This window comes from Pinus tabuliformis, chromosome 7 (assembly GCF_031772625.1).
Source record: "Pinus tabuliformis cultivar Carrire ecotype Pingquan chromosome 7, CPIR1, whole genome shotgun sequence".
Classification (NCBI taxonomy): domain Eukaryota; kingdom Viridiplantae; phylum Streptophyta; class Pinopsida; order Pinales; family Pinaceae; genus Pinus; species Pinus tabuliformis.
In genome coordinates this window covers 484,992,008-485,005,073 of record NC_142293.1, presented here as the reverse complement: position 1 = coordinate 485,005,073, position 13,066 = coordinate 484,992,008, and the positions used below count along the sequence as shown (strand labels likewise).

The 13,066-nt window shown below is 36.1% G+C and overlaps 2 non-coding genes across 2 annotated transcripts; both read left to right on the top strand.

Moving 5' to 3' along the window:
* Positions 1-651: 651 nt before the first annotated feature.
* LOC149248134 (U6 spliceosomal RNA) lies at positions 652-751 on the top strand. Its single transcript, XR_016267610.1, has one exon. It is a non-coding gene; the product is annotated as a U6 spliceosomal RNA (small nuclear RNA).
* A 2,075-nt stretch (positions 752-2,826) lies between these two features.
* On the top strand, positions 2,827-2,927 carry LOC149248133 (U6 spliceosomal RNA). The gene has a single exon (XR_016267599.1). It is a non-coding gene; the product is annotated as a U6 spliceosomal RNA (small nuclear RNA).
* The last annotated feature ends 10,139 nt before the right edge of the window (positions 2,928-13,066 follow it).

Genomic DNA, 13,066 nt, shown 5'->3' with positions numbered 1-13,066 from the left:
TTACTTTCCACGTCAATCCATGAACCAACAATAAGCGACTGGGATAGCTAAGTATTGACACCTTTTTATGTATAAAATGTATTATATAATTTAAATTTAAATTATATAATTGTATATATAAACCAGAAATCTAACTAGGGTTTAAGGCAATCAAATCTCTGGCTGTAAATCTATACTGCTAATTAGAAATTATAATAGCAGCCCATAGTTCAAACTAATTATATATAAATCAAAATTAACGACAACCCCATAATTCAAACTAATTATAGATAAATCAAAATTAACCCCATATTAGGATTCGGACGGTACTATGAGCGCTTCTGGTAACATTAACCACAATAATCCGGAGCTCAACAGCTTATTCAGACTTGGAGTGCACTGTGAGCTCTTGAGAAAAAGGCAGCTTGATGATGGTGTAGCTCTTGAAGCCTGCCCTCCGAAACAGCCCTTTGAATTCCTTCCCCTGTTCTCTCCTTCCTACCCTGCTGTATAGACCATCATCTCAATGTTAAATAACAAACCCTATCTGCTCCACATATTTCCGGCTTCTTCCTCCTCCAACAATTGCTTCCACAATTAATACTTTCCCGTTCCTTGTTAGCTTGTTTTCAGCAATTTTTCCCCGATCATGCATAAGTAAATTTGTTACATGTCTTTTCGGAGATATCCAATAAAATTGGAACGATAAGTTGAAGATTAGCATGACCCTGCACAAGGATGACACACCAATAGAGAAATAGTCCATTATTTTTTTTTTTTTTTTTTAATGGAAATGCAAAACCATTGATGAACTCATTATCTTCCTCATGACTCATCAGCTGAAGGTCTCTGCCAGATCATATTAACGTCCATCTGCTCCACTCCCGGGACTCTCATAATTTTCTACAAATCATCAGTGGATGATCAAGCAATGGGTTATGGTGGCAGAGAGTATCATCTCATAAAGCTGGAGCTAATGAGGGTGCTGCAGATTTAAGTGATGAGTTGATCTGTTGCACGGCGCCATGACCAATAGAGTCCATAGAGGTTGCCATGTATGAACACCATGAACTCCAGGTTTACAGGATGATAATCTCTGCTGCCAAGCCCATGGCTTTACAAGTACACTTCGTCCCATTCCATACCAATTCCTTTTTCTCATACCACTGCTCATGGCCCCGGGCAACACATCAACTCTCTTTATAAGATGGTATTCTCTGCCGCCATGTCCACAATGAAGATAAGGATGTCTTGATTAGTGGAGTTCATGTGACCAGAAATGGAATGGATGAATAGTTCATAGAGGCGATTCCTTTTTCTCATACCATTGCTCATGGCCCCGGGCAACACATCAACTCTCTTTATGAGATGGTATTCTCTGCCGCCATGTCCACAATGAAGATAAGGATGTCTTGATTATTGGAGTTCATGTGACCAGAAATGGATAGTGGAGTTCATGTGACCAGAAATGGAATGGATGAATAGTTCATAGAGGCTGTCATGTGAGCAGAATTGGAATGGGATGAGTGGTTGTGATTTGTTGATTATCTTTATTTTGATTGTATATTTCGCAATATTCTTAAAATTTGATCGTTGACTTAACTTCGGTTGAGATATTCGCTATTTTGTCCCTATCCATTTGGTTGGATGTCCCAGAATCTCCAATTTAGAGATAAGCACAAGGGAAATAACACTGCTTAACTGGTGGTTAATTTTTGTTTTCCATGTTTTGAGTTTCGCACAGATAAACATCAATGCACCGTAATTTGGACAAAAACAATTCTATATCAATCTCATCCTTCAACGCTACCTTAGAAGCTGCTTTAGGGCATCTTTATCTCGAATGCCGATAACTGGAATATTCTGCGACTGGAGAGACATGGGCGCGGTCAAATTTTTGACCGGCCCATGTCGATCCGATTGCCGGCTGAATATTTGGAAAATCCGCCATCTGTATAAGAATACCCTCTGTAGTGTTGAAAATGATTAATACAGAACTGTTTTTTTCCAAATTATGATACATGGATGATGATTGACAGCGCCTATGTCCTTTAGATTGCCAAAATATTCAGGGAATGGGCAATCCATATAAGCTCGTGGACTACTTTCCATGTCAATTCATGAATCAACAATAAGCAAATGGGATATCTAAGAATTGACACTTTTTTATGTGTATTTTTGTGATTAGTTTTATTTAAAATCCAACTTACAATCCAATTTCTCAAAATAATTTTCTAGATCAAAATCTATTTATATATTAGAAAATACAATATATACTTTAAATTTAAATTATATAATTATATATATAAACCAGAAATCTAACCAGCGTTTAAGGCAACCAAATCTCTGGGTGTACATCTATACTGCTAATTAGCAATTATACTAGCAGCCCCATAATTCAAACTAATTATATATAATTCAAAATTAACCACATTTATACTAGCAACCCCATAATTCAAACTAATTATATATACATCAAAATTAACCACATTTATCCTGAGCGCCACAGGTTATTAGGATTCGGAGAGTACAATGAGCGCTTCTAGTAACATTAACCACAATAATCTCGAGCCCAACAGCTTATTGCAGCTTCATGAAGGTGTAGCTCTTGAAGCCTGCCCTCCGAAACAGCCCTTTGAATTCCTTCACCTGTTCTCTCCTTCCCACCCGGCTGTATAGACCATCGTCTCAATGTTAAATAAGAAACTCTATCTCGTCAACATATTTTCAGCTTCTTCCTCCTCCAACAATTGCTTCCACAATTAAGACTTTCACGTTCCTTGGTCGCTTCTTTTCAGCAATTTCACACGCTCCTTGTCCCCAGTCATGGATAAGTAAATTTATTATGTCTTTTCGAAGATATCCAATAAATTTGGAAGGATATTGAGAAGATTAGCATGACCCTTATACAAGGATGACACACCCATGGAGAAATAGTCTAATTTTTTTTAATGGAAATGCAAAGCATAGATAAATTTATTAAGCTGCAAACAAGTTTCTGCATTCATATCGCATTTATACTACTTTATAATATAAGTTTGGAAGCAGCAATTATGGTTCATTTTTCATGGAAATGACCAGAAATATGAAATGAAAAACTGATTCACCAATGTTTGAAATAAAAAAATAAAGATATGAAAATAAAAACCAACACTAGCCCTTCAAATTATAAACGTTATTATTAATTAAAAATTAAGGTCTCTGCCATAGTTACTTTCATCATGACTCCATCGGCTGAAGGACTCTGCCATATCATATTAACCTCCATCTGCTCCACTCCCGAGACTCTCATAACTTTCTATAAATCATCATCCACTTGCTGTGGATGATAAAGCAATGAGTTATGGTGGAATTACCTTCATCATGACTCTGTCGGCTGAAGGTCTCTGCCAGATCTTATTAACCTCCATCTGCTCCACGCCCGGGACTCTCATAACTTTCTATAAATCATCATACACTCTCTGTGGATGATAAAGAAATGAGTACAAGTGGATGATAAAGCAATGAGTTATGGTGGAATTACCTTCATCATGACTCTATCGGCTGAAGGTCTCTGCCAGATCTTATTAACCTCCATCTGCTCCACGCCCGGGACTCTCATAACTTTCTATAAATCATCATACACTCTCTGTGGATGATAAAGAAATGAGTTATGGTGGCAGAGAGTATCATTTCATAAAGTTGGAGCTCATGGGGTGCTACAGATTTAAAGTGGATGATAAAGAAATGAGTTATGGTGGCAGAAAGTATCATTTCATAAAGCTGGATCTCATGGGGTGCTGCAGATTTAAAGTAGATGATAAAGAAATGAGTTATGGTGGCAGAGAGTATCATTTCTTAAAGCTGGAGCTCATGGGGTGCTGCAGATTTAAGCGATGAGTTGATCTGTTGCATGGCGCATTTAGCCAATAGAGTGCATCTATTACCAGAAACGTAACGATTGGCAGCGTTCTTGCAAAAAACAGCTCCAGAAACCATACGGGACTCGAAACCACGTTTTCTCGTTTTTATTGACAGGAAACTGGTTTCTGGCGAAACTGTTGAGATATTAATAATTTCAACTGCGCAACTTTTGAACCGTGTGCATTTAATTCAGAAAACCATTGAACCTCCATCGCACCGCTTTTGCTCAGCAAGTGGTTTTCCTCGGAGGGGCTCCGCTACTGTACACCATTTGACGCATGTCCCCTGTACGTTTTGCAAAACAACTTTTTATCGAGACGTTGTTCGTTTTTGTTTGGGCAAGCGATATTCGTCCGATTGCAAGGATGGATGATGACCGTTGATTAAAGTCAAAGCTGCGTACAGGCCTGCAAATGGGGATTGCGTGAAGTTCCATTTTGACCGCCGATTTTATGAGTAAAATATTTAATGAAATTTATTACAAGATCGTAAATGTAGGTAAAAGATTTATGTTATTTTGTACGGGAGTATGGTCATGTTTTTTTTGTCGTTAAAAATATATGTAATGTAATACGTTTTTTTTAGGTTGACTTTTTGTAATGCGAAGCAAAAAAAACAGAGCAGCTCGCGAATGTAAAAGTTTTTTCACACAGCAGTGCGAATATGAAAAATGCAGTAGCATGAATATATTTTTTTTGTTGAAGAAACTAAATATAATGGGCAGCAGCACATGTAAAGAAATTTTCTTTACAACAGTAAATGTAAGGTTTTTTTTTTACACAGCAGTGAATGTAAGAGATTTTTACACACAGTAGTGTAAAATCTCAGGAGCAGACAGTAATTTTTTTTGTTGAAATGGTCTTGGTGTAATCCCTCAGGCAGAGGAAGAATATTTTTGTAACACCAGTTGTCTTTGATTAATGAATACAAAGCTTTTGTGGGTGTGTGTAATACTCTGTTCTCAGAAAATAATTTGTTTATAGCTTCCCTGTGTTAAGATCCTGCGACAAAAACAGAGCATTGTCTCTATGTTCAGTTAATTTGTTTTTGGAATTTTACCAGAAAAATTCCCAACAGTGGTATCAGAGCTTGCCCAGGCTCTTTGAAGGTGTCAAAGAATGTGAAGGAACGTTCTTTTGCTGCAGCAGATTCTCCAGCAGAGTGAAGACTCAGTCAAGAAAGGATCCAGGTATTTCTCAAATTTTTTTTGTGTTGCTGTTGAAGACAGTGAGTTATTTTAATACACAGTCAAACATTTTAAAGCATAGTTAATGAGTGCAAGAATCGCTGGCTCCAGCACCAGCACTAGCATGGGCATATTTAATACTCAGTTCCCACAGTTTAATGGGAAAAACTATGACTATTGGGCAATAACCATGAGAGCCCTGTTTGCCTCACAAGATTTATGGGAACTTATTGAATATGGGTTTGAAGAACCAGGAGATGAAGATGAGTTTAATGGATTAACTCAGGCAGAGAAAGATCTGTTGAAGAGCAATAAGAAGAAGGATTGAAAAGCCCTCGTATTTTTGTATCAAGCAGTGCATGAGAGTGTGTTTCCAAGGATAGCAGCAGCCAAGAAATCCAAAGAAGCATGGCAAACTCTCAAGACAGCCTATCAAGGCATGGAGAAAGTGAAGACAGCAAAACTATAGTTGCTGAGGAGAGATTTTGAGAATTTGTGCATGAAGGAGTCAGACAATATTGACTCATTCTTCACACATGTAATTGGTTTGGTCACACAAATAAGGACTCATGGAGAAGTTCTTGAAGAAAGGAGGATTGTGGAGAAACTATTGAGGGTCCTACCCTCAAAGTTCGATGTGATTGTCACCACCATAGAAGAAACAAAGGATCTCACAAACTTTTCAGTTGATGAACTTCATGCATCACTGATAACACATGAGCAGAGGTTGAGTAGAAATAAAAACTCATCTCTAGAACAAGCCTTTAAGACCCAGATGTCCTTTGGAAAAGGAAGAGGTCAAGGCAGAAGAAACAAGAGAGGAAGAGGCAGAAGCCAAAACAGAGGTGGAAGGAACAACCCAGCAAATTTTCAAGGAAGAGGCAGCAATCCAAATCAAAACCAAGGCCAAGGCAGCAGTCAACAAAGTGGACAACATCATGCTCAAGGACAAAGGTATGAAAAATCCAATGTCCAATGTTATTACTGTAAAAAATATGGGCATTATGCCAATGAATGTAGGAAGAAGCAGCATGATATGAATAATAGATCTAGTGCAAATATTACTAGAGAAAATATCAGCCAAAATAATGTACTGTTAGCTTGTAATATGGATGAAACAAACAGTGATGATATATGGTTTCTAGACTCCAGTTGCAGCAACCATATGACAGGAAACATAGCCCTGTTTTCTGCTTTAGATCAAAATGTAAAATCACAAGTCACACTTGGGACTGATAGTAAAATTTATGTTATGGGAAAAGGAGAAGTAAAAATATTTACAAAGAAAGGTGAAAGGAAAACCATAGCAGATGTTTATTATGTTCCTGGAATGAAATGTAATCTCTTAAGTATTGGACAGCTTGTTCAAAAGGGTTACAATGTTTTCTTTGTGAATGATGTATGCACCATCATTGATAGAGCACCCAACAAAAGATGTATTGCTGAAGTGAAGATGACAAGGAACAGGATGTTCCCTCTCAGAATAAAGGCAGATTTGAAAAATAAAGAAGTAATTGCAGCGGTTACACAAGAGGCTTTCCAAAGCGTACCAAAGGATGAAAATTGGTTGTGGCACTTGAAATTTGGACATCTCAACTTTGGAGGACTTAACTTGTTGAGTAGAAAAGGAATGGTAAGAGGATTACCATTGATAGAAAAACCGGACAGCGTTTGTGAAGGTTGTATCTTGGGGAAACAACATCGAGAAATTTTTCCATCAGGGAAAAGCATAGGGGCAAAAGCACCCTTAGAAATTGTCCACTCAGATTTATGTGGACCAATGCAAACTCCATCACTAGCAGGCAGCCAATATTTCTTAACATTCATTGATGATTTCACCAGAAAGACTTGGGTTTATTTCCTGAAGAACAAAAGTGAAGTGTTTGAAAATTTTCAAAATTCCAAAGCACTTGTAGAAAACCAAAGCGCGCTGCATATCAAAGTTTTAAGAACTGATAGAGGAGGTGAGTATATCTCCAAGGAATTCCTACGGTTTTGTAGAGAAAATAGAATACTCAAACAATTTACCACAAGGTACACTCCACAGCAAAATGGAGTAGCTGAAAGAAAGAATAGGACAATCATGGATATGGCGAGGAGCATGTTAAAGGCAAAGCATTTTCCAAATGATTATTGGGTTGAAGCTGTACACTGTGCAGTATATATTTTGAATAGGTGTCCTACAAAAGCAGTCATGAACAGAGTACCAGAAGAAGCATGGAGTGGGAGAAAGCAAGAAGTCACCCACATGAAAGTTTTTGGATGTGTGGCTTATGCACACATTCCAGATCAGCTAAGGAAAAAGTTGGACAGCAAAGGGGAGAAATGTATTCTCATTGGATACAGTGAGGAATCCAAAGCTTACAGGTTGTATATCCCATCTACCAAGAAGTTTTTTGTGAGTAGAGATGTTCAGTTCATTGAGGAGGAAGCTTGGGATGGAAGCATAGAGAAAACAGTGAATGTTAAAAACTGTTTGTCTCATGATGAAAATGATGAGGAGATGGCTGAAATACATCTCCAAAGAGCAGCGCCAACACAAGGACAGCAAGAGACACCCTTGAGGAGAAATGAAAGTGCTTCTCCAAGCACACCACAAGGAGGAAATTCAAGTGTGTCTTCAAGCACTTGCACACCAAATGAAAGAGGTAAGAAGTTCAGAAATTTAAGTGACATTTATGATGAAGGTATGAATTCTTTGTTTGCATTATATTGTCATGTTGATGACCCTATTCATTTCTAAGATGCTATTAAGGATAAGAAATGGATAGAAGCTATGGATGAGGAGATCAATGCCATAGAGAGAAACAAGACATGGGATTTGGTTGAGCTACCAAAAGGTAAAGAAGTCATTGGAGTCAAATGGGTCTACAAGACCAAGAGAAATGTTGAAGGCAAAATAGAAAGACACAAGGCAAGACTTGTTGTCCAATGATACAAGTAGCAGTATGGGAGAGACTATGAGGAAAATTTCGCACTGGTTGCAAGAATGGAAACCGTGAGAGCAGTTCTATCCATAGCAGCACAAAACAAGTGGAAAGTTTACCAAATGGACGTGAAGTCAACATTCCTAAATGGAGTGTTAATGGAAGAGGTTTACATTGAACAACCTCTAGGCTATGAAAAGAAAGTGCAAGAACACAAAGTGTGCAGATTGAAGAAAGCTCTTTATGGGCTGAAGCAAGCACCAAGAGCATGGTACAATAGGATATATTCGTATCTATTGGAAAATGAATTTGCAAAGTGTGAGGGAGAACCCACCCTCTACGTCAAAAAAAAGGATGGTAAAATGCTAATTGTTTTGTTATATGTTGATGATCTTATTTTCACAGGTAATGATGACTACCTCATTGAAAATTTCAAAGCAGTCATGAAAGAGGAATTTGAAATGACTGACATGGGTTTGCTGAGATACTTCTTAGGAATAGAAGTATATCAAAATGAAAATGGAATTTTTATTTCACAAACAAAATATGTTAATGAAGTATTGCAGAGATTCAATATGCAACACAGCAAGGCAGCAATCACTCCCACAGTGATGGGATTAAAACTCAGCAAAGAGGACAACAGCAAGGATTTTGATCCTAGCTGGTATAAGAGCATAGTTGGCAGCCTAATGTATTTGACTACAACTAGGCCAGATATAATGTTTGCTATTAGTTTGATTTCCAGATTCATGGAGAGGCCAAAAGAAGCACATTGGCAGGCAGCAAAAAGAATTCTGAGATATGTTAAAGGTACTAAAAGGTTTGGCATTTTATATACTGTCTCAGAATGTTTAGATTTAGTTGGATACACTGATAGTGATTGGGCTGGAAGTGTAGATGATTGGAAAAGCACATCCGGTTATGTTTTTCACATGGGTTCAGGAGCCATTTCATGGGCTTCTAAAAAGCAGCCTATTGTAGCATTGTCTACAGCAGAGGCAGAATATGTGGCAGCTACAGCAGCAGCATGTCAAGCAGTTTGGATGAGAAGAATGTTAAGGAGCTTAGGCCAAGAGCAGGCAAAAGGAACTGTGATTTTTTGTGACAATAGCTCAGCTATTGCATTATCCAAGAATTCATTGTTTCATAAAAAAACGAAACACATTGACAAAAGGTTTCATTACATCAGGGAATTGGTAAGAAATGGAGAAATTGTTTTAAAACATTGCAGGACTCAGGAACAGGTTGCAGACATTCTGAAAAAGCCATTGGACTAGAAAAGTTTCGAATTTTTGAGGAAATGTTTGGGTATAACTGATAACCCAGCGGTTGAAAGTAAAAGGGAGTGTTGAAATATTAATAATTTCAACTGCGCAACTGTTGAATCGTGCACATTTAATTCAGAAAACCACTGAACCTCCATCGCACCGCTTTTGCTCAGCAAGTGGTTTTCCTCCGAGGGGCTCCGCTACTGTACACCATTTGACGTGTGCCCCCTGTACGTTTTGCAAAACAACTTTTTATCGGGACGTATTGTTCATTTTTGTTTGGGCAAGCGATATTTGTCCAATTGCAAGGATGGATGATGACCGTTGATTAAAGTCAAAGCTGCGTACAGGCCTGCAAATGGAGATTGCATGAAGTTTCATTTTGACCGCCGATTTTATGAGTAACATATTTAATGAAATTTATTACAAGATCGTAAATGTAGGTAAAAGATTTATGTTATTTTGTACGGGAGTATGGTCATGTTTTTTTTTGTTTTTAAAAATATATGTAATGTAATACGTTTTTTTTTTAGGTTGACTTTTTGTAATGCCAAGCAAAAAAAACAGAGCAGCTCGCGAATGTAAAAGTTTTTTCACACAACAGTGTGAATATGAAAAATGCAGTAGCATGAATATATTTTTTGTTGTTGAAGAAACGAAATATAATGGGCAGTAGCACATCTAAAAGAAATTTTTCTTTACAGCAGTAAATGTAAGATTTTGTTTTTACATAGCAGTGAATGTAAGAGATTTTTACACACAGCAGTGTAAAATCTCAGGAGGAGACAGAGTAATTTTTTTTGTTGAAATGGTCTTGGTGTAATCCCTCAGAGGAAGAATATTTTTGTAACAGCAGTTGTCTTTGATTAATGAATACAAAGATTTTGTGGGTGTGTGTAATACTCTGTTCTCAGAAAATAATTTGTTTATAGCTTCCCTGTGTTAAGATCCTGTGGCAAAAACAGAGCATTGTCTCTGTGTTCAGTTAATTTGTTTTTGGAATTTTACCAGAAAAATTCCCAATAGAAACTGATCGTTTCCCACAACTTTTTATGCAAAAACATTTATCTGGTTTCGCTGCAACGTTTTGGTTTCGTCTCTGTTTTTCCTCAATTGATGTTAAATCCCATTTAAAAAACAAAAGTTTCTGATTTGGTCCATTTCAAAAATAGCAGTTTCCAAGTCGAGTTCTATGAGTCAGCGGCTGTCCCTGCCCATAAAGCGAGGTTTAAGCACGATTTAAGCTGGAGAGGAGCATAGATTTGCCATTCAATAGACACCGGTCAAGAGCAGTTGAAGCACAGAGGAGCCCATCGAAGAGAGTCCATAGCATTCTAGATTTGTGAGAATTCCCAATTCCCGGGTATGTTTTCATATTATTTCAATGAACCTAGGCTAGCAATTGATCCTTAAGATGCAACAAATTGTCATTTCGATTGCTCTCTTCCTGCATTGATAATGGATTTTTGTTGCTAACATTGAATATAGTTTGCACGGTTGGGTAGAACACTAACATGCTTATTGTGGGCTTCGCTGTAAATGGTGTTCCTATTTTAGTTGTCGTTTCAATTTTTTGTTGAATTTAAAGAATATCGGTGTTCTTATTTTAGCTGTGGTTTCGATTTTTTTTGTTGAATTTAAAGAATATGATACCATGAAATATGTTCATTTATTAAATGAGGGGGGAGATTTCTTGACAGAATAAACCGTAGTAGGTAACATCTGTTTTCAAACAAAGACAAAATGCCCCTGCTGAGAGGTAGAGATTAATTGCGAGTAAACAGTTATTAATTATGCTTTCAAATAATGTTTCGTGAGAGGTAGAGATTAATTGCGGTTATAGCCTAATAAAATGGTTGTTTTCTGGAAATTGATTTCCATACGAGCTGCTCTTTCAAGTATCCAACCTTTGCGATAGAACCAATTCCAAATGGCAGAAGGTCATGTACAAATAAAAGGTTAGATAATGATAAATGTCTACGTTTTATCTTACATGTCTTTTGAGAACTCAAAAAACATACTTCAACCTCAAAATGCTACTTAAACCTTACGCTATCATAACGAAAATAAAGGGTGAGAAAGGACACACTTAACTTCGCTGTTTTGAAGTTCTGAAAATATAGGTCTTCTTTGAGATCATCAAAAAGCTACTTCAACCTTAAGCAAGGAAAAGCCAGGGCCAAAATGGATACTCTTAAGCGTCGTTCTTGTGCAGGTTTGAAAATGCATGATATTGAATTATTGATGAAACATGGCATATTATATTTAATATAAGTTTTCGAAAATTTAAAGCAACCAGCCATTAAGTTAGTTGTTCTTCAGGTTTTATAATGTTGATTAAAAGAGTATGTAGCCACTATCTCCATGAAGCTCTAAGCTAGTTGTTCTTCAGGTTTTATAATGTTGATTAAAAGAGTATGTAGCCACTATCTCCATGAAGCTCTAGCCGTATAGCTATAAGATTTATTATTGTAAGTTTTCGGCATTCTTTGATAATATTTTTATTCTTTCTTTTCTTTTCCTTTCTTAGATAGTAATTTTTTCAGCCTTTATATATCTCATTTTAATTTAAAGTATTGTCTTTCTTTTCTTTGGATACTTGTTATTATTCTTTATAAAAATATAATGTAGATTTAATTTGTTTTATAAAATAGATTTAATTTAAACAAATTAAGAGTTTTATCCTGAATAATTTTGATAAAGCTTTTCGATCAAGTTTGAATGTTTTGTTTTCACTTTATAATCTTTTCGATCAAGTTTGAATGTTTTGTTTTCACTTTATAATTTTAGTTTAAAGTTTTCATTTTAAATTATAAAGTTTTTATTTTAATGTAATAGTGTCAATATTGTTTTTTTTTTTAATTTATAATTTTTTTAATAATAAATTTATCTTTTGAAATATTAATATATTAATTTATTTTCATACATTTACATTATGTTAGTATGTTTTTCTTTCTGAAAGTTTAAAGGTTCAAGTCTAAAGAAATAGAGTATATACACATCTATAAATTTGAGTAATTGAATAGTTATGTAAATACATGTTCTTAATCTGACAAGTAAGAAAACCTCATACACCCATTTTGGTGTCTAATTTGACAATGACGTTAAAATTAAATTACTATTTTCTTTTTTTCCTTATATCAAGTAGTCATTATTTTGCTTTCACCATTAAAATGCATACATCATACTTATAAATTTTACAAATTGAATAGCTATGTAAAGGAAGCTCCCCAATCCCACAAGTAAGAAAGTGTCATACACTAATCTGGTGTCTATCTTGATAATAACATTACAATTAAATTACTATTTTTTTTTTGTAGAACAAGGAGTCATTATTATGCTTTCACTATTAAAATGCACACATCATACTTTATACATTGAGATTTGTCCTTGAGAAAACCAAACCAGATTACATGGAAAAATCATCAGCCTCATTCCCAAATTCACCAGAGCTTCAAATCCTTGGTGGGAGACTCCAGTACCCAGACAACAATAATAAAAACAAGAATAAAATTCACGTCCCAGATATATTCTCCACGAAAGAATTCTCACATTTCATTTCCAAGAAATCCAAAACCACCACTCTATCACTTCATTGTTCACTTCACCATCACAGTATGCCAATCAATCAGACACTTTTTTCAATTTAGGATTGCCCTGCAAATACTCCAAAAAGATCACTATGACTATTCTTGGGCGAAGACTACTCCCTTGCCAATCTCCCTTGTCAATCATCATTTGCCATGTAATCCAATTGCCTCCTAGATTTATGCATTTTTAAACACTTAGGAACAAAATATTTT